General features: G+C 36.2%; 1 protein-coding gene across 1 annotated transcript in view; it reads left to right on the top strand.

The window, feature by feature from the left end:
* The window catches only part of LOC126623280 (putative hydrolase C777.06c), a 103,808-nt gene that overhangs the window by 49,610 nt on the left and 31,670 nt on the right, over positions 1-22,528 (top strand). The gene's annotated exons all lie outside the window — the stretch shown is intronic.

Raw genomic sequence — 22,528 nt, 5'->3', positions numbered from 1 at the left:
GTGAAACATAATTATAACGAGAGAGTTATTAACGTTTTAAGTTAGGGATATTTTTGTAAATTTAATCTTCACTCTAGAAGGCTCCAATTCCCGTCACTAGACTATTTTCGGAAATGGATAAAAGAATGGATGGTGATCTACAAAAGGCTTGATCTCGTTCAATGGTACATAGGTAGTCTAACAAGGATTAGATGCAGCCTTAAATAATTGAGATTTATCTTTTGTTGGGAAGTTGATGTAAGAGAAGGAATTGGGGATTCTATTTGAGAATTTAATCGTATATTTTGGTAACTAAATTATGGTTTCATAAATGTTCAGGAATTAAGGAATTTGGATAAAGAATAGTGATTATGGGTAGTTAAATAAACAAGAGTATAGTTTGGGCCTATTACTGATATTATTTTCCGAAATAAATATTTTGGGGCCGGTCGTTACAAATGGTATCAAAGCAAATGATCCAACTTTACAAGATGCGATATTATTGAGTTGTGGTTGTGAATTATGATTTACATTGATATTGCACTATTTCATAAGTTCTTGAATAATGTTGAATTTATGTGAAATGCCTATATTGTGAATCACCCTAAATTAAATTGAATGGGAGTAGGAAAATTTTAAAATGTCATATTTTATGCATTGCTTTAAGAATGAGTGTTTGGTTTGAAGCTTTGGATTAATCTTGAACGGAGTTGATATTATGTTATGTATTATGGAAATGTTGAACATTCAGATGATTGTGAAATTGTGACAAATAGATGGAAAATTCGTATTATACATGTGCAGTTGAGAAATATTGAATTGGGCGGAAAAAAAGCCCGTGGATGTTGAATTTGGCAGAAAAAAGCCCGTGGATGTCAAATTGGGCGGAAAAAGGCCCGTGGATGTCGAATTTGGCGAAAAAGGCCAGTGGATGTCGAATTGGGTGGAAAAAGGCCCGTGGATGTCGAAAAAGGCCAGTGGATGTCAAATTGGGCAGAAAAAGGCCCATGGATGTCGATTTGGGTGTGATGGCCCGTGGAATTGGAGGAATGTTTGGTTGGGCAAAAAGGGCATGTCGAGGTTGATTTGGGCAAAAGAGCTCGAGGATGTGTGATTGGGCAAAGTGGCCCCGTGAACGATGAATTCGGCAAAATGACCCGTGAAATGTGATAGAATGGTTGAATGGGCACAAAGACCCAATGTTTCCGGGGAGAAGCTCCATGTGTGGGCTGTGAGAATGAGTTATCAATGTGATGTGTGGGGAGGTATAATTGTCAGGTATATTACGATTTTTACCAGTCTACTAGTCACTAATTAGGATAAAAGAAAAAGGTGATGAAATCATTGTTTGGTCAATGATAATTATGGCCAGAAATTTTAAATCTTATGGCCAATGATAATTATGGTTGGAAATTTTAATATTTATGAAAGTCATGATGATTTATGGAACGGGAATGAAATTATAAACTGCGGTTATGGTTTGTCCATTATAATTGGAATGGTGGAAAGACCATGAAAATTTCTCCATTTATTATTGGTATGAAAAAAAAAATTGTGGAATGAGATATTGAGTTTGTTTAATATAACGATTTCCTAGTTGTGTGACATATGTAACATTATTCCATTTTTTCATGTTGGATGAAAATAGTTGATGGGGAAAACTTGTAATTATAAATTTGGTTGGTTTGGTTGTTATAGTCATCAGTTGTCATTGTTGGATTTGATTAGTGAGTGTGATTGGAAATTTCAATGATTTTGATTGGAATTTTTGGTATTTGATTGGCCAATTTTAATTGTTTGGCTTGAAATTGTGATATTTACTTAGCCACTGATGATTATGGCATGAAATCTTGATATTTATTCTACCAATGAGGGTGGTAGGAAATCTGAATATAGATGATTGCTTCGTTGAATTATTTATTTTCGGAGCTTGAATAAAATTGTAGACTGAGATTATGATTTTTATTCACTATAAAAGTGAAAGGTGGGATAAGTTCTAATTCCTTTTCGTAACTCGATGGTTGAAATCTCAGGGACAAGATTTATTTTAACGGGAGGTGAATGTAATACCCTGAAAATTTTTAATATATAAATTAATTATTTATGTTTATGAATATGTGAAGGAAATAGGAAAATAAATCAATAAATGGTTAAGGAAATTTCAGTGGGAAAAATGTGAAAATCCATTCATGGATTTGAATATTAAACTAAGTATTTTGTAGTTGTATTCGTAATTACAACGCATTTATAATTACGACATATATTTGTATCAATAAGTAAAAAAGATGAAAATGCCTCTAGTTGGCTTAACGTAATTATACGATAACGTATTTTATCCTCATATATTTTATCATATTTCTTGATATATTTGGATAGAGCTCGACTTCACGAGCGTATAGGCGCAAACTGTAACATCCCACATCACCCAGGGGAGTGAATCCTGTAAGCCTTATATGTATATTCTCATCTCTACCTAGCACAAGGCATTTTGGGAGCTCACTGGCTTCAAGTTCCGATGAACTCGGAAGTTAAGCGAGTTCGTGTGAAAGCAATCCCAGGATAGGTGACCCACTGGGAAGTTCTCTTGTGAGTTCCCATAAACAAAACTGTGAGGGCGTGGTCGAGACCCAAAACGGACAATATTGTGCTACGGTGGAGTCAATCCTAAAATGTGGTGGGGGCCCGGGCCGGGATGTGACACAAACCATTCGTGAAACGGAATTATAATGAAAGAGTTATTAACATTTGAAGTTAGGGATATTTTTGTAAATTTAATCTTTACTCTAGAAGGCTCCAATTTCCGTTACTAGACTATTTTCGGAAATGGATAAAATAATGGATGGTGAACTACGAAAGGTTTGATACTGCTCAAAGGTATGTAAGCAGTCTAACAAGGGTTAGATGCAACCTTAAATAATCGAGATTTATCTTTTGTTGGGAAGTTGATATAAGAGAAGGAATTGGGGATTCAATTTGAGAATTTAATCGTATATTTTGGTAACTAAAATATGGTTACATAAATGTTCAGAGATTAAGGAATTTGGATAAAGAATAGTGATTATGGGTAGTTAAATAAACAAGAGTTTAGTTTGGTCCTATCATCGATATTATTTTCCGAAATAAATATTTCAGGACCAGACGTTACATATAATCTTATCCCTATTACATTTTTGCTACAATCTAACAAGATCTATATATACACTAAGCGTCTAATTGTGGAATTTCCAAGTTATACGTGCGAACTAACACGAGATTGGTATTATGATACAAGTCAAAGCATGGGATATTGAAGCATTTGCCCGACCTACAGGCTACAATGTCTCTCCAAAAATATTCATAGATCAGAGCCTTTTAAGGAAAAAATAATAAAAATTATAGGAGTGGGCAGCTGTGATCATTTGTGACTTTTTCTTTAAAATAAGCTACAAGGATAAGGAGGTTGGTTTGGTTTACCGTCGTTCAATGTTTGGCACTACCTCTTGCATGGCTTTTGCCCTTGATCTCTCTCATATTCAGGCTAAACTAGGTAGGGCTCAGCCATATATAGGAAGGACGACAACCAACTAATTAAGATACTAAAATCTTAGTTACGAAAAAAAAAACGATTTACAATAAAAGCTATGAAAAAAAAACACGGGAAACAATTATCTTCACTTAATTCAAAATTTTCGATTAGCAAAAGTTTAGGAGAAGAGGAGGTTACCACATTCCAGGGTTAAGAACCTACAGAGGTAGTCTTAGCACATTTTTTTGTTTTTACATATTGCCCATAAAAGGATTTGCTGGCATCGACCACATTTTTACATTAAAAAGTCAATCATGATATTATTCATTTTACCCTTTATTTTGTCCTTATCATTAAAACTCAAAGTTTTCAAGCCATTTTCATTAGTTTTCCTTTGAATTCTAAGCATTGGTCTAGCGAAGAGAACAATCCTTACCAACTCAATCAATCCTCATTAGCTTCTCTTGATTCAAAATTACACATGAACAATACATGATTTTTTTTAGTCTGTTACTACATTAGATTATTCAATAAAATAATTTTATTATGAAAATCTTTGTTTCTCTCTCACTAATAACGTAAATCATAGCTAGTAAATAATTGATCGTTATTTGTGGAGAAAAATGTGAGGGAAAATGTGTGTTTAGAGAAGCATCAATCAAGATTTTTTAGAGATGATAAGGGACATAGTTTGCTATTTTCCTTTCTTTAGGTCCACCAGATCCATGGATATACGGATGGCCAAGTAGAGATATATTCAGATCATAGTCCCCATCTCATTTAATTCATACAACTAATATATGGGACCGTAAATTTCATTTAGTATTACGGTCTAGTGATATTCTTCGTTTAAGGTTCGATTCTCGTCAAAGGTGAATTTGAACAACATTATTGCTAACCCATTGTGAAGCTTAGTCCACTTCTTCCTCTTTAGTATAAATAATAGTGTTTATTAAAAATAAATAAATACATGGTACCGTATATATTACTAGATTCCTTCTTTTAACATGGTCTATATAAGAATAACATGTTCCGATAGTACGTAGAATTGTAATGGTATTGGTTCATTGATATCATAATAGTATAAATATATACTAGTTAAGCGACTTATGGCACAAGTAAACATAAGTCCATAGAAATTTACAGAACCTGATCTTAACAGAATCCCAACCGACTTCTCCTATACTAACATTTTTGTATTACCTATTTGTATTGCTAAAATCAATAAGATTATTGTTCAAAGTTTTCAAAAGAAAGAATGATATTTATTATTAATTAATAGTGATAAGAATAGCATAAAATGGGGATAAGGTACTTAATATTTTGTGGAGAGCTTTTAACACTGATCGAAGGAAGTGTCGCACACTTAAAGTTATTGCTATCCTTTAACAAGAGGTCGGATGGTTCAAAGTTAATGTTCCATTTTTTTTTTCACAAATGATATTATCTACACTAAGGGAAGAGGGTGAACATAATCTCACAATAAACTAGCAATAATGTGTTTAAACTCGTCTTTGACGATAAAAGGATTGTCAGCAATAATGTATTTAGCTTTCCATTAAAAGGATTGTCAGCTTGAAGAGATCATGAGCTTCTTTATTTTTTATTTTTTAAATTGCTTTTGTTGTGTTATGAGATCAAATAGTTGTGAAAAAAAATAAAAAATAAATACGTGTTTGGTAAACTATAGTGCTAAAAATGTTATTTTTGCAAAAATAAAAATAAAAAGAGTCAGAAATAGGATTAGTAATATGAAAATTGGGTAAATATCAGTTTACTACCCTCAAGTTTCGTGGTTTTCAATATTTAGTACATGAACTTTTTTTCGTTCCAGAGTCATACCTAGGATGCGTTTGTTGCATCGGACTATCTCAGACTGGATTAGCTTCAGGGACTAAGCTGGATTGGCTTAGACTAGACTGAGCTAGACTAACTTAGTGAAGCGTTTGGTGCAGTGTCGGACTAAAAAGCAGAATAATTAATAAACTATAATATTATATTAATTAATGCATAAATAGTAATATTTTATATTATTTAATGTTTATATAATAATATTTTATGTTTTTTAATGCATATTTATTCCTCTTTTACTTTACTCCAAACAGACTGCCCCTCCAAAACTATCTTCTTTTTTCTTCTACCTCTGGCTCAGCCTCATTTCTTCTTTCCTCCATCATTTTCCTGCAAAACGCAGGTGTAAAGTTCATCGCAAATCCTTCAAAACAAGCTCATCCTCTTCACCCTCTTGCCGCTGTTAAGAATTTCCACCTTCCTTATACTTTTTTTCCCAAAATTTTTCGGTTCTCTCTCCTTCCTCTGATACATGCGTTGGCTTCTCCGCCTACAAAGTCATCTCATAATTTTCTGGCTATGGGTGGATTTTGAATTTTGGGTTGGATTTTGTAGTTATTTTTTCTCGTTTTTTTTTTATCAAATTTTTGTGGTTGGATTTTGAGGTTTGGGCAGTAGGTGGAGCTTTGTTTCAGATCTGAGCAGTGATTAAAGGGTGTTGCAGAGGAAGAGGCAGAGGCAAGGAAAAGGCAGATGGGAAGATGAGATGAAGAGGCAGATGGGATGACGAAGCGAAAGAGGCAGATTTTGCAGGATCTGGGTTTGAAATGGGTTGTGGGACGTGAGGAAGAGGCAGATGGGAGGACAAAACGAGTAAGAGTGAAGCGTAGTAGTGTGGTCTTAGCAGTCCGCCCAATTTCGGGGGGTCTCGCTAAGACCCTCTAGCGAACTTGTTAGTCGGACTCAGTCGGAGCGAGTCTCATTAAACGTTGTCCCGTGTGAAACAAACACCAGATTATAGTCCAGTCTAGTCCAAGGATGTTTAGCGAAGCCAAACAAACGGGCCCCTAAAGTGTTAATTTTAGGACAGTCTTATACATCTGTTAGTCTGGCTATTAAGTCTCCCGTTAACTGATGACGTGGCACCCATGTGGACAATGACTACGCACCACATGTCATTAAAAAAATATTAAAATAATTAATTTAAAAAGAAAAAAAAACCTAGAACCCACTTCTTCTTTGTCACATCCCGGGTTCGATTATGTCGTAGCATGATATTGTCCGCTTTGGGCCCCGACCATGCCCTCACAATTTTGTTTCTGGGAACTCACACGAGAACTTCCCAATGGGTCACCCATCATAGGATTGCTCTCGTGCGAACTCGTTTAACTTCGGAGTTCCCATGAAACCCGAAGCCAGTGAGCTCCCAAAATGCCTCGTGGTAATTGGAGGTGGGAATATACATATAAGACTTAGAGGATCCACTTCCCTGGGTAATGTGAGATGTTACAATCCACCCCACTTAGGGGCCCGATGTCCTCGTTGGCACACTTCCGGCCAAGGATTAGCTCTGATATCAAATTGACACATCCCGGCCCGGGCCTCCACCACATCCCAGGCTCGACTCCGCCGTAGCACAATATTGTCTGCTTTGGGCCCCGACCACGCCCTCACGGTTTTGTTTCTGAGAACTGACACGAGAACTTCCCGGTGAGTCACCCATCATGGGATTGCTCTCGCACGAACTCGCTTAACTTCTGCGTTCCCATGGAACCCGAAGCCAGTGAGCTCCTAAAATGCCTCATGCTAATTAAAGGTGAGAATATACATATAAGGCTTAGAGGATCCACTTCTCTGGGCGATATGGGATGTTACATTCTTCCCCACCCGACATCCTTCATCCCTTCCAACCCTCCACCCCTCCATCCCCTCTGTCGCCTCCACCTCATCCCCTTCCTCTTATTCTCCTTTCTACTCCTCCTCGCACGACCTTCAGTCCCCTCTTGCTAGTCCAAAATCACAAACTTTGAGCTTGCAATTTGCATTTGCCAGTATTTTTTTTAGCTTAAGATCTCGATGATACACATTTGCTGCAACCAAAAACACTAATTCTTAGGTCATAGTGCAGACCTAATCATGAAATTCACCCGAGCACCCTTTCTCCCATCCAGGGGTGGGTGAATTTACACCATTATGGTCCTCCAGGGGGAAAATGATTTCAATAGAATCGGAGGCGGGCGGGGACCTTTAATTCCTCCACCAGCACCGCCATTTTTCATATTTCCCCTAAATTCCGCCAAACTCGAAGCCTTAATTTCACTCTTGAGCTGCATAACCCTAGCTTCAGACTTCTTCTCCAAAACATCAACGTTTGCTTTGTCTCACAACTAAGGATGATGATGATTCTGATTGTGGAGGCGAAAGCGAGGGGCATGCGGGCCTACTGGGCTTCCCACGTTGCGATTGAGATGGCAAAGTTTTCGGGGCCGAAAAGACCAAGGCTGCGGCTGATGAGGTTGAACTTGCCGTCAATACCTCTGACACAGAAGCTGGTTTGGTCGGAGAAAGGGGACTGACGACCATGTGAGGAGGAGTAGAAAGAAGAATAAGAGGAAGAGGATGAGGTAGAAGCGACATAAGGGATGGAGGGGATGGAGGGTGTCGGGTGGGGAAGAAGATGTAGGTTTTGTTTTATTTATTTATATATATATAATTATTTTAATATTTTTTTAATGACACATGGCGCCCAGTTTTTTTCCACATAGACGCCACATCATCAGTTAACGGGAGACTTAACAGTTAGACTAACGGATGTATGAGATTGTCCCAAAATTAACATTTTAGGTATGACTCTGGGACGAAAAAATGTTCATATACTAAATATTGAAAACTACGAAAAAAATTCATTAATTAGTACTATTCACCCGTGCCCCTATATAATAAACACTTTTTAGAGAAGCATGTGTAAAGTTGCTTTTGCTTTTATTTTGCATCCATGATTTTGAAGATTAAAAAAAACATTTTTTTTTTCAATTTTAATTCAATTTTTTTTTTTTTTAAGTTGACTTCAAAACAATTTAGGTAATCTTAAACCATCGCAAATAAGGAGAAGGGAGGGAGGAATGCAAAACAAAATGCTTGCAATAATGGGAAATAAGAATTCATTTTATAGAAAAAATAGTAAATAATTAGAGTCGATTTTAACCTTTTTTTTCTTTTTCTTTTTTTTACTTTCTAAGATATTGGTAAGACCAATTATTTTTACACTAATACCGAATACAATTCCTTTCTCTTCTATATTGCTTGCACCGAAACTCTATTTTTTTTTTTCAATTTTTTTCCAAATCAACATTGCATTTCAACACAAATGATATAATAACACATATGAGCGGAATTATTAAGGAACCAAAGTGATCCGAGTCCATACACATATGAAAGAACCCTTCCTCACATAAAACTTGACTCCACCACCATTAACGCAATCTGGCCATTGTACGGATCAATATATAGAGAAGTATGTAGACAAACACCAACCGAGGCAAAAGGACGAATCCTAACCTTTCGCTGAGGAGTCAGGAGAAAAATGGGTTTCAAGGGATTATGACGTGACATGACCTAAAACATTATTGCCTTTCCTATTGGTCGCTGTCAACCGTACCCTGAACTATACCGCACACAATACATTACCCCCACACGTTATTATTACTACAAGTTTACTACAGCAAGCGACGTCAATGGCAGATATGTAATACCTTCACCATGCAATGGAACAGGACCAACAGGTCGTCACTGTCTTCCTCTTCATTTCTTTTGGTCGGTCGAGATTGAATTCTCATCTCTAGTTTTGGATTTCAAAGGTATAGTAGTAGAGAAATATATATTTTTCTTATTGTGATTCCTCTACGTCTAGGAAACCAGAATATCAAACTACGAACGAAATAAAACATGAAAGGAAAGCATATTGGTTAATGATGTGAGACCCAAATTGTTGACTGGAGGAGACACCAATTAAAGGCCTCTGGCTTCCATCCCTTGGATAGATAGAGGGGACCTTCACCATGCAATTGATTGGTTGTCACTCTCTTCCTCTTCACTTCGTTTGGTCGTCGAGATTGAATTCTCATTTCTTGTTTTGGATTTCAAAGGTATAGTAGAAGAGAAGTATATATTTTTCTTGTTGATGGAGTACCATAAAACAAATGTAATCTAACTACTTCGAAGCAACTTGATATAATAAACTGAAATCTTTATATGTATTAATACATCTTCTGTACATGTGTCTGAATCGACAATCCTTTAATTTTGGATTTTTAGTTTGAAAGTCCATAAAATTCAGTCAAAACTTGGTAGTTATTATGTAGTAGCTTAGTGATGGATCTTAGCGATAGTGGCACTGAAAGGATTGAAGAAAGAAGTCCGGATGGAGAAATTGAGTAAAATGATTGATTTTGGAATAATGATTGATGACTTTGAGTGGAAAAGGAGATTTAATCCCCACACCACCCCCACCATTCTCAATTGTGGGCAAATCTTGTCGGTAAGGAGATCATTCGAAGTCTGGGTGAATAGATGCCCCACCATTTTCATTGAACTCGTCCCTCCATAAATGCGGATTTACTCCCCCTTGAAAATTCTCCTGTTTATTTTACCTTTCTTATCCATGGTGTAAAAGCAAATGTGTTAGCTATTATTTCACACTCTTCCATAATGTTGCAGTAATTCAGCAGCCAATTGGATCATGAAAAGGATGAAAACCCATGCATCTACACAGAAAACTGAAGACTTGCTTGTAAGAGTAGCAATACCAAAAATATACATATGATTAACCTATATGCATGAAGGATATCATTATCAAGGTACGTATTTCACACGATAATTATGCATGTAAATTAATTTTTGAGTTAGTGATCGATCCATTGCTGAATAAATTTGTCAAAAAAAATGTAAAAGCGACATATAAAATGAACAAATGAGGTGACATCATAATTTACCAAAAATAAGTGTTATATATCAACCAAAATTTCCCATCGACTTCCCATGTGAACGAAAAACAAAAGATGTATAGAAGATGGAAACATCACCTTCAAGAAACTCCAAATTCTTAGTGGATGTGGATCGAGCTTCATAGAAAAGAAAAGGAACACCTTTAATTCTTTCGTTTTCAGTTACAATACCTACTGTTCTAGTTTTGGTATAAATCCAAAGCTAAATATCAGCTATATACATATATGCAATTTTGGTAAGCACATTTGGGAGAGTTTCATATTCACTGAACATGGGCTGCATTCTTCGCTGCACTAAAGTTTCTAATTGCATGTGTAAAACGTGATTAGTTTCTGTTAATGAAGGTTGCATGTGGTAGTAATATTCATGCATATTTATCCCAATCATGCAAGTGCGAATACACATAGTGGTGGCTTATATTAGGACAAATATCCGAATCTAGATTTGAAATTACCAATATATATATATGAAGCCTTTAAAGGAAGGGATCCCTATTTTTATAGTTGTTGGGCCCACACTATATCGAACTTTAACGATCCGAACGGTTTATTTTTCAAGTTGCACATTATAGATCATCCTTGCAAAATAGTCAAATCGAAAATATTTAAAGCAAAATTGACGAACACTTTATTCTTTAAGAAACAATGAAATTTCAACATGATAATTAAATGAGCAAATAGTTTTAGATTAATTGAATTTTTGCAATGATGATCTATGAATCGAGACTTCTAAAATAGACGGCTCGGATCGTTGAAATTCGACGTGAAGTTGGCACTACAACTAGTCTCCATTTTTACCCAAAAATGAGGATCAGTTTGGATAAAGGGCCGGTATATATACCAAAACATCCGCTGAGTACCTCATCCTACTAAGTTACTAACATGTTTTAGTATTTTATTTATTTATGTATGTATTGAAAGAAAAAGATTTAATGTCCGGCATCCCTTAATAAGTTTGTTTTTTTTTTTGTCGAATAATAAATTTTGTTTAATTAAATGTTAAATTAGCCACCGACAGAGTTCAAACCCACACAATTATGCAATGGCTCAATACCTTTCCACCAGTGTAGTAAAAGACCACTTGCAACATCCGTCAATAAGTTGGCACCTCATATTTTTAATTTAATTCCCATCATTTTCAGTTTGGCACATAGGTAGTTGTACATTAGCAACCTTATTGACTGATAAGTCATAGCTAGCAGTAACCAATAAATATGAAATATCTCATGTCTGTATACCACACCTGTGGAGCTTTGAATCTCTAAATTGATATTATTTAGGTAAACAAATTTATGGTTTAACTTGGCTTAAAAAGTCAATTTAGGGAATTAGAGCTCCAAAGACCGGCGAAATAGAGATCAACTTTAGTATTTGTCCACCTCATCATTTAATGCTAAAAAGTAAAAACATCGTCACTTAATGCTAGTAAAGGCATCACTTAAAGGCGGACCTAATGGCTATCTAATTTTTAAAACGTTAGGTAGTTAATTGAAATGTTTTAAAAGGCTTAGAGTAATTTGGAATCACTTATTATTTTAATAATAAAAATTGAATTATGTATTATTATTTGCGATTCACAAATGGGGAAAGGAATCTCAGAAAAGAGTGCATTTGATTAAAAGAGACGGTAGTACTGCCTAATAGGTAATAAACACAGAGGTTTAGACCAAATCACTAACATTTAAATTAAGTGATACGAATTTGAATTCTAGCTGAAGACCAGAAGTCCAAGTGGAGAATATTACCGTCCCTTTCAAGCTTTAATCATATTCCTAATCAAAGCTTGTTTAGCTTTTAATATCCATTAAACCAATTATACACGCTAATTAACAAATCTAGAATCTCAAGTTTTTCTTTTTGTTTCATCATCTCAAATTATTAGTGTTTATATCATACTTAGGGCCTCCATATTTTGATCTTGTATAAATACTCAGGGAACTTAAATGTAATTATGTAATAAAGGAATGGGCAAATATGTAATAAGTGAGAAATCTTTATTCTATAAAAGGACCCTCACTCTCCTCATTAGGAGAGGCCAATTTCTTAGGTCATGGAAGGGCTCTCTCACCCTTATAAGCTCTCTCCATCTCTCTCCCTCACAAACAGAGAAATACAATAATCAGTGTGGACGTAGCCCAAACATTGGGGTGAACCCCGATACATCTTGTGTTATTTACTTTCTTGCAGATCCACGGTCGGACTTACGTTGTTCCAAGACCCCTCCGATTTTGTGCATCAACATTTGGCGCCGTCTGTGAGAATCGACAAGAAAAGTTATGTCGGTTCTCTTTCAATTTTTCACCTCCGCTCTGAATCTGCAGAAACCCAAGAACCCAAGAACCTCCCTCCTTGGGCTTTTCAAGAGAACCCCCACAAATACAAAGCCACCATGTCCATCTCATCTCTCTTTCTCTACGGCTTTCTTTGTCTTTGGCTAGGCCATGCTGTTCTTCGACTTGAAGCTTCCCACCATGTTTACAGAAGCTTTCAAACTTCCGAGCTAACCTCCTATCTCTTTCTCTCTGTAGAAAGCACTATCTCCGCCTTTCTCTCTCCCTCCCTAATCAAACCGGTACACGGAACCCGAAACATTTCACGATTTCGGTCTAAATTTAGGCTCGATTTCGGACACTACAAAACACACAGCGCTAACGGTGTCGACAAACTTTACTCTCTGAGAGTGACAAATCGGCCATGGCGAAGCACCACGAGAGCTCCGATGCTCTCCCAACGGAGAAACTACACCCAAGGAAAGGAGAATAAGAAGAAAGCGGCAGTGGAGATGAAGACGATGACGAAGAACGAAAGCAACGACTCGATGAATTTCAATTCGGCAAGTTAAAAAGTTATGTACTCGAGTTGAGGCAAACGCAACTAGAAACCCTAACGACGCCTTCGACACAGGAATTTTCAGAGAATGATCAGTTTGCAGGTTTGCAGCTTGAATCCATGTCACACTCGATTGATGGAGCTGAATTGCAGGTTAGAAGTTCAATCATTTGGAATTTCTGAGCTTTTGATCATTGGCTAAGTGAGTTTTAAGCATTTTTAATTGTGTGCTTGGGCTTATGCTTCTCATTCCCGTGGCGGACTCTGACGACGAAGATGCATCGTCCAAACCCTCATCTTCGTCCTCGGACCCCTGTGGGCTCGGCCCGTGTCCACTTCCCGAACCCCGATGTCATCGAGATTCAAACTTTGATGGGTTTTGCTGGGTTTGTCAAAACCAGTAGTAAAAAGCTCAAAGATTCAAACTTTTCTCTCTCCTCTCATCTTCGCCCTCTCTCGTTCTCTTCCTTCCACCTCCCAACTTTCCGACATTTGTTAAAAAACAGAGAAGACGATGACGTGTGTTCGGAGCATCCAGAAACGACGGTGCCAAGTTCATTTCTCTCTTGCTCTCACTCTCCTGCTATGGTTGTGTGCTAATTCACCGAGCTCAGTGAGTCGAATAGCAAATCAGCTCAGCAATGGAGTCATCTCTGTGAGTTCGAACAACCACATCTCGTTCCAGTGCTCAGACATGAAAGAGAACCGGCCGGTAGCTCTTATGGAACGGAAAACAATTCATCAATGGAGATGACGACGGCGAGGAGGACAAGAGGTAGTTGAATTTGAGAGAAGTGGAAGCCGGAGACTTGATGAGCTAATGGTTTTAGAGGGTGCCAGATGAAGACATAGTCAAGCTTGCTTATCAGACGAGATCGAAAAAGTCATGTGCTTGTTTGAGAACCAGCAAAATTTGCATGCTGCAGAGCCGCCACCTAAGTAGTGATATCCATGTGCCGTCGTGATCTCTACTTGCAAGGAGGTTCAAAGGTTTGCAACAACCGTGGGATATGTCAGTCATCGTTTTCAACGAAGCATGTGGAGTTCCCTCTCTTTCTAGATGGCCAAAACACAACGAGGCATGTGGAGTTTCCCTTTACTCGTGTGTTTTGATGGGCACGAGGAGTGAGAATGGATGGGCACGACCAGGTTGTCCAAGAAAAGCAAGTGGGTTTGCAAGCAAAAGATACCTTGCAAAGCAACATGGGTGGACAGAGAATGAGCGGGGAGATCAGGAGAAACAAAAGCAAAAGCAGAGATAAGATTTATTTTTCTTTTCTTATTATTCATTCTATTAGTCATTGTCTGCCATATGCAAAAGGGAAAAGAAAAAGCAAAAGCAGAAAGCAAAAGAAGATAAAAAGAAGCAGACATAATTGTGGTGGTGATGGCATGCAGAAGAGGGAATTATAGGCGTGACCCATTGAGCAAAGGGTCGGATTTATTTTTAAATGATGTAATTTATTTTTCGTATCTTTCGGAGATATCTGTATAACCCCATCAGAGGGTAATAAAAAAAAAGGTCAAGCCCAAAATAATGGGCTTAAATGTTATGTGAAAGGCAAATGCCCATATGCCCAAAAGAGCCAGGTCCTCTATTATCACCAACCAGGTGATCAAAAGTACGTCCAGTACTCCAAAATTATCCGGCACCCTACCGCTATTATCGCCAACCAGGTGATCAAAAGTACGCCCAGTACTCCAAATTATTCGGCAGCCTGCCGCTATTATCACCAACCAGGTGATCAAAAGTACGCCCAGTACTTCAAATTATACATGAGCATTACTCATATCAATCATACATAAACATTCATGAGCATTACTCATATCAATCATACATAAACATTCATGAGCATCACTCATGTCAACATTCATGAGCATCACTCATGTCAACGTCCATGAGCATCACTCATGTCAATCAACATAAACATTCATAAGCATCACTCATGTCAATCAGCTTCATTTACAGAGCTCTAGCTTCAAAAGCTTCATTTACAAAAGCTCTAGCTTCAAAAACTTCATTTACAAAAGCTCTAGCTTCAAAAGCTTCATTTACAGAACTCTAGCTTCAAAAGCTTCATTTACAGAGCTCCAGCTTCAAAGCTTCACTTGCAAAGCTTCACTTGCAAAACTTCAGCGCAGGGTATACAAATACCGCATCCGAACAACCGTCACTTCGGCCCATACATGGATTCAATTTGAAGTCTCCAGCCAACAGACTCTATTGACCAAAGACTTGGGGAACTACACTATACACCATATATTGGGCCTCAACTGGGCCTCATGAAAAATACTTGGGGGACTTAGCCCATTATTTTTGTAATGAGGAGCGAGCTCTTATTCTATAAAAGGAACTCCCTCACTTTCATTAGAGAGCACTCATTATTCATGTACTGAGGAGCGAGCCCTTATTTTATAAAAGGGACTCCCTCACCGTCATTAGAGAGCATCGTCGCCAGCTGAGCCACCGTCTCGCCACGAGCACCAACTTTAACCCGTCATTTTTGTAATGAGGAGCGAGCCCTTATTCTATAAAATGAACTCTCTCACCTTCAACGCCACAAGCCGGGCCAACCAAGGCAACATAAGCCACAAGCCGAGCAGCCTCGCAACATGTGCTACTTCTAGTTGAGCATCATTTCTCTTTGAGCACCGCCTCATATCAAGTATCAGTTCAAGACGACATCTAGTTACTTTGGCCCACACATGGACTGAATTTCAAGTCTCCAGCCAAAAGACTCTCTTGACTGAAGACTTGGGGGACTACTGTTTATACCATACTTAGGGCCTCCGTATTTAGATCTTGTATAAATACTCGGGGGACTTAAATGTAATTATGTAATAAAGGAAGGGGCAAATATGTAATAAGTGGGAAATCTTTATTCTATAAAAGGACCCTTCACTCTCCTCATTAGGAGATGCCAATTTCTTAGGCCATGGAAGGGCTCTCTCACCCTCAGAAGCTCTCTCCATCTCTCTCCCTCACAAACAGAGAAATACAATAATCAGTGTGGACGTAGCCTAAATATTGGGGTGAACCACGATACATCTTGTGTTATTTACTTTCTTGCAAATCCACGGTCGGACTTACGTTGTTCCAAGACCCCTCCGATTTTGTGCATCAACAATTAGCAACAAGAAAAATTAAGGAACTTAATTAGGAGTCAGTTTGTTCTTAAAAATTCTTCTAATTTCATCGCCCACTACCAAGCGCTTACTTCCCACGTACAATTCAAATGTTTTTAATTTTTATATGCTCCATCACATCTTTTGGATAAGTTACTGTATTTTTTTTATTTCAATCGCAAGGTGATTTTCCTTTGCGATCAAATTGAGGAGTTGATTTTGGTGTTACTTTTTTTTACATTCTTTGATGGCGTTGATGCGCGTTGGTTTCCAGTGTATGTCTTAATACTTTTCCTTAGTTTTGATTCAATTTTCATTTTTCTTCTCAGGACTTTTAAGTTTAAGGACATCCTCAACTTGCAGTGATTCAATCAAAATCTCGAGGTTGATCCTCTCTTTTTGAGCGTAATTTGTTGGTGCTTGGGTTTCTTCTCGCTTTTATTCTGAAAGTAAGAGATTTGTTCAAAAAAATCTTGCAGTTTGCGTTTGGTTACCCCACTCAAAACTCTTATCCAAACTGGTTTGTTCTTTAGTTAAAACACTCTCTTAAGAAATGGCAATGATAAACAATCTATGCAACTCATCTTCACCGAGCGTGGCACTCGTAATTAAAAAAAAGCCTCCAGCATTCGCGTCAGTGCATGCATAAAAGCTAGTATGATATAATGATCAAAGCCAAAATGTAACAAGATACAAATATCAATATGGCTCATATATTATATTTAGAACTCTTTAGTTACACAAGGCTAACAGCGTAAACTTTGGTTTACCTTCTCATATCTTTTTTATAGTACTATTCACAAACCTATTTTTACTTTTTACACATTCTTGTTAATTTTTTGCTATCGAGTTTTTTTAATTCATTTGATTTTTGCAACTGAGAATTGATTACAGCATTACTATTAGATTGATCTCTTAAAGTGTGTTTTATTTTATTTTATAAAACCTAAAATTGTTAAGGTTTTTTTTAATTTATTAATTATTCTTTTCTTTTTATTACAAAAAGTTTAGAGAGAGAGAAGGCTTCCACATTCTAATGCTAGGGTATACCACAAGTCTCTTTGAAGACTTAGAAAAATGGTACTTTTTAATTTTATTTTTACAGATTTTTCACCAAAAAATATTGTAAGCATTAGGACTCAAACTAAGTAGTGATTTATCAAAGAAAACGACCCTCTTACTGGAAAGCGAAACTAATAAAAAGAATTTCGAAACCTAACACTATGATTGTATTGAATTATGGTGTAGAATTTGAAGCAAAGCACCTGTATACTAGTTGCCATCAATCTGAAAACCTAAGTACCACCCACCTATCTAACAGTCAAATCATGAGTACGAAAAGTTTTAAAAAAATTGTACAACAGAAGCACCACCGACTCATGTTCATGTTACTTATCAACTGCATTATATATAAACAGAAATCGATATTTTTCTCCAGAATATGGAGGACGATGGATACGATTTCAGTAGGGTCCCTTTGAGTCGGCCGAATTAACGACCTAATTGTATGGCCAGAGTTGCAAAATTTTAAGATCCAAAGGTGTCTTGCAGGTAGATCACACCCCAACAAATTCGTGGGTCCTGCCTCTTTTATGATAATATTAGAGCAGTTATTTTTTTTCAAAATTAGGTTAGAAAGAGAGGGTTAGAATCCGGAAAGCAGCGGAATCAAAATTGAAAGAAACTTGCTATAATTCGCTGGAAAGCATAACGAGTCCGTCTTTTGTGTATCTTCCTACAGTATGTATTGTCTTTTAAGTGACTCATGTACACTCGCTTGATTTCCTATGATTCTTCATCTCACATTCAGTGGTTATATACAACATATACTTTATAGATAAATGACTCCAAAAATTTCAAAGCAGAATATCTTGAAATTCTGTTGAGAATAACAAAAATAAAGTAATGCTAGCGAGATCAAATTTTTTAAACCAAATGACGTGTTACCAATAAGAAACACATACGTTAATCGACACTTAATTAATAATTCAATTATCTACAATCAAATCATTTAGTATGCAAATTTGATTTTAAAAACTTGATCTACCTAGGATTACTCATAAAAATAATGAGGATAAAAGAATAAAAAATCCATAGAGGGCAAATCACGAGGATAAAAGAATAATAAAAGAAGACCAAGGTCTTTTATGAGATTTTGAGAGTCATGTGCTAAATTTATAAAGATGATTTTTTTTTAAAGTAGAACAATATATTGATGATAAAAAGCAAGAAATTAAATCAAAACAAATTTAATGACTCACTGATTATAAATTTACAAATATCATTAAATATTAAGTAAAAATAGCCACAAACATAACATTTACTAAATAATCAAAATCACTTCAATCTTAAACAACCAAACTATGAAAATCATAAAAGCTTAAAAAACTCTTGCTTTACAGTTTCACTTAAATATATAGCAATATTATCTATAATAAAATTAATGAAAATCATGTTTAGGATGCTGTCATTGAAACTTCAAATATTTCCCATTGCACTTCAGATTTATATTTAGAAATAGAAAATTTACAATTATGAGAAATGCTCAATGAAATTTTAAAGTGCTAACAAAAAATAAATTTTTTTGTTACAGAACATTATTAAATATAAATACTAGATGATAAATTTTTTTAGGACTTCTTCAAATTTAAATCTTTGTGTGATTGCACTTTTTACTCATCTCCAAAGCCATAATTGAATGGAAAGATAACTAATGTCACGTTGTCGCATACCTCCACAGTTCCATACTATTTACAAGCAAAAAATGAAACACTTTTTTGTTGTAAAATAAAAAATAAAAAACAAAACACTTGATTTGTATAAAATAAGTTAATAAATAATCAACTAAAAATTATTTTTCTCAAGCCAACAGTCCATCGCTCTCCTCTCTCTCTCTCTCTCTCTCTCTGGAGAAAGTGAGTGATTGTGGGGGAAAGGAGGAAAAGCGATAGGTGTCAAAGCAACAGCTCACCTCTTAGATTTGTGGGTCCCGCGCAATTCCTCTCTATAGATTTCCTCGTTCCCCTTTTTGACATTGGATTGGAATATGGGCTCGGCTCCCACACGCGCGCGTGTGCCCACACGATCATAATTCATAATGTATTATGATTCATGCTAATCTATATTATTATTTGCATTATTCCCTCCCTCTCCTCCCCTACCTTAATAAATTCTCTTTTCACCAAAATAAGATACCTTAATAAATTAACTATTATGGAATAACCCAGTGACTAGGAATGAATGCCAAGCTCTATTTTACATGGCACATCGTGAATTCGATTTTAGGTGTGTGTGAATCATACGACAGTGGACAAGAGAAAGAGACTCAAATGTCTCTATGAATTTTTTTGACCTCCGAAAATGTAAATTGTCGTGACAAAATTACTGATCATTTTTCAAAGAAAAAAAATATAATAATTTCAGTAAAATATGTGGGCTATCTCAAGACACAAGAAGATAGACACAACATGAACAGGACCAAATATTCCAAGTTGAAAAAAATAGTAGATTTCAAGTGGTTGGACGTCCTTTTATTGAGTACTGGTTTGGTATGCTCTTGAATATTGATGAGCGAGTGAAGTCATCTCAAATAAGAGGTGGATTGTCTGTCCTCTCATTTTCATATTCTTTTCATACCTTCTTGTGATGTGTGGTTATATTTAAGCTACGTTAGTATTTTATATTAATTTTTTATAGAAATAATAAAACAAAAAGTAATAGGAATATAAAATGTTAATGTGGTTTAACCGTGACCACACAAACAGAAGAGGATTGAGAGAGTATGGAAATAGAAGGCAGACAGTCCACCTCCTCTCAAATGAGGGAATGACTATCATCTACTAGGTACCTAGCCGAGTGTTAATATTGTGGAAGGAGCACTTCGGATCAAAAGCGTGAGTGGTGGAATTTCATTGCAATCTAAGCTGGTTTTTGAATATATACGATATTATTTACATTAAGGAATATGAATCAAATTTAAGATATCTCATTTACAAGTGAAAATGATACTACTATCCTGTAGTATTAAGTAAGGGCAATCCAAGCCGGTTTTGTTGTTGCAGTTCTACCTCATGAGAATGCTATGGATATTAGATCAAGAATATTTAAAATGACATAAAGAAAAAAAAAAGTGATGCGTGTTGTGAAGATGTGAAGGTAAAAGAGTCTCACATCCATGAAAGAAAAAACCTTACAAGAATTTATAAGAGGTTTGACTACTTTCTATATTGTCAATTAGTTTTACGATGAAACCTCAACTTTATTCGTTAGATACTCAAAGAAACAAGTATTTAGTATAGAGACCTTTAAAGCAGTCTTGTTTTATTTCTTTGTAATTAAGGTAAAATTTCATCTCAAATTTCTTACACAATTCTAATTCTAAACTAAAATAGAAAGGCTTTTGTGTGCATGCAACTCTTATTGAAAATGGATTTTGTACTGAAATCCTGATGTTGAAAAAAGTATAGCCCATGGTCAAAATGATTGGAAATGAGATGACTCAACTGATCAAGCCCAAACATTTTGTGGTGAATTGGGGATAAGCACGATGTCAATTTGTTAACCGTCCGACTTGCATTTGTTAAGCATGCCGCCAGCGTTCATTTTGAGCCAGGATTGAACTCTTCATGAGATTCATAATTGCATTACTTATAGCTTCCTTGTTCGTAGACAAGCGGATTTGGAATTGTCTTTCATTCCAAGGCATAACTTGTATCCATGCGCTTCATATTCGCCTGGAGTTCGCTCCTAGAAATATAACCATCCCTACCCCCTCATGTCAATTCCACGAGCCTCTTATAGGTATTTCAACCTCTTCCTGGCCATCATCGTGTGATTCACCATCATCAGCACCAGAAATCAAACCCATAATGTGCAGGTGTACAATACGGGCCTAAATTATTCCTGACCACTGAGCCAACTTGTGGTGGTTCAAATCCCTAATTTCTTCACTAATAAGAAACATTCATCCATCTATATATTGGAATCTCCTTTACTTGTTCCCATGTCATATTGACCTAATTTGTTTATTGTTTTTGGTTCATATATTAGTCAAACTCCGAGCTGATGAATCTAAGTTGAGTTTGAGTACGCCTCTAATCTGACACGACGAAATAAAGACAAGACACAATTAAACTACCGAGCATATGGTCCTAATTGGACAACTAATCAAGACTCAAGTTTCCACTAAGCAGATGAAGAATATGAACAAAGTACATAAACAGCATATCATGCTACTGGACAGGCAAACACTTCGATGATTAGAATGGAGCCCATCTGTTAATCATGATTAAGTGTGGGTTTTAAGAACAAACACTACTTAACGAAAATGAAAGATCGAAAGGACACTCAATTAACGACGGCGATTAACATAATTAAAAATGATTAGAGCCACTAGTGAGTAGTGACCCTTCTAAAAAAAATTGATCCCATCCAAACAGCATACAATGCTGGGAAAACACAAACACAGAATCAAACATATTTGACCAAATTAAAATAAACAGCGTACAAGGCAAGAAAGCAAGGCAACATTACTTGAGATTTTTTCTTGACCATGTTTTGGGTGACATAAACTGTCCTAATTAGTAATATTTGTTTTGATTAGTTGTGATGTTTTGCTGCCAGCAGCACTCCTAATCATTTCTCTATCATCTCTTAATTTCAAGTCAAAATATATAATCATCTACAGTAATAAAGGTTTGTGTCCCAATTAGTCAAATCTAATTGGGGACATAAGCAGAACCCTTATGATACTGTGCCTTCTTTTAAGGATTAATGTCTGCATAAAGGGTGATAATTGATTTAGGGTTTATATTCAGTTGTATTATGGACCACAGTCTTTGAGTCCTTGCCCTTATGAACATATATAATACAATAAAATTATGAACATTCCATGTTGTAACAAATAAATAATAATAATAATGTATTTTATTTATATATAACAATAAGGGAAGTTAGAGATTAGACTAGACCACAATACGAGTTACTCATAATTAGAAATTAAATTGAACACAAATATTATAAGTTATCTCTGCACAGTGGTGAGGCCAGGGTTTTACGCTAAAGGAGTCATGATTTTGACCAATTTTTTTATTGCACCATTCCGTCGAGTATCTGGTGGGCACCTATTAAAATTTCCAAACATTCGTCGAAAGCTTGTGATGACATCTATCGATAGATCTATCGATAGTTGATGTGTTCTTTTAGCATCTACGCCTGTCAAGGTGTGTTCAGGCTAGCAAATTGTCAATACTTGCCTTCCAAGACTTTTGAGTGAAGCATTATGTTGAGCATGTGA

Source organism: Malus sylvestris, chromosome 5 (assembly GCF_916048215.2).
Source record: "Malus sylvestris chromosome 5, drMalSylv7.2, whole genome shotgun sequence".
Classification (NCBI taxonomy): domain Eukaryota; kingdom Viridiplantae; phylum Streptophyta; class Magnoliopsida; order Rosales; family Rosaceae; genus Malus; species Malus sylvestris.
Note: the sequence above shows the minus strand (reverse complement) of the source record. Positions and strands in the feature narration are given on the sequence as shown.